The sequence below is a fragment of the Wasmannia auropunctata genome, unplaced genomic scaffold, assembly GCF_000956235.1.
Source record: "Wasmannia auropunctata unplaced genomic scaffold, wasmannia.A_1.0 LD336078.1, whole genome shotgun sequence".
Classification (NCBI taxonomy): Eukaryota; Metazoa; Arthropoda; class Insecta; order Hymenoptera; family Formicidae; genus Wasmannia; species Wasmannia auropunctata.
Window position 1 is genome coordinate 71668 of NW_012026812.1, and position 625 is coordinate 72292.

The 625-nt window shown below is 34.7% G+C and overlaps 1 protein-coding gene across 1 annotated transcript in view; it reads left to right on the plus strand.

Annotated features, from left to right (window-relative positions):
* The window catches only part of LOC105448745 (E3 ubiquitin-protein ligase Su(dx)), a 22246-nt gene that overhangs the window by 20928 nt on the left and 693 nt on the right, over positions 1-625 (plus strand).

Sequence of the window (625 nt, forward strand, 5' to 3'; positions counted from 1 at the left end):
TGCCATAAGAACAAAGGCATTTTTTGCAAGTATTGGTAATTTATTATTACCAACATCTTGAAATCCTATTATTTCATCTCGTGATACATTATAAAATAAATGAGATTTTAAACTCATTTCGTCCGCACACAATATACAATGTCGCTCTGTAATAGGTAATGAATTTAATTTTACTTTTAAAGCATCAAAGAGTTTTATATTAATACCAGGCACAACATCCCAATTATATGTAAAAGATTGTAAAGTGCGGACAGAAGTTAATGCAATTGATTTTCTTAATTCTTTTTTAAATTCATTATTGTATCGTATGCCACGTTTGCCTCTTGTTTGCGTGTCTACTTGTACTGACAATAACATATTAAATTTTTCGGATGACAACGTATTTCCTAATTCTTTTGTAACAACTGCCGTTATTTCGTCGCACGGAGTAGCTCGTCGGAAACGGGCGGCGAAATTGGCTCAGGGCGGAGAGGGAAGAGCAATTAATGAGACTCGGTTTCCGTATAATATATACAAAAGAACTGGTTTATTAAATACTTAGATCTATACAACTCGGTATGCTCGGACGGACGATATATATATACATATGTACAAGTTAGCGCGAGCGTCAGTTAGTGCTCATCGG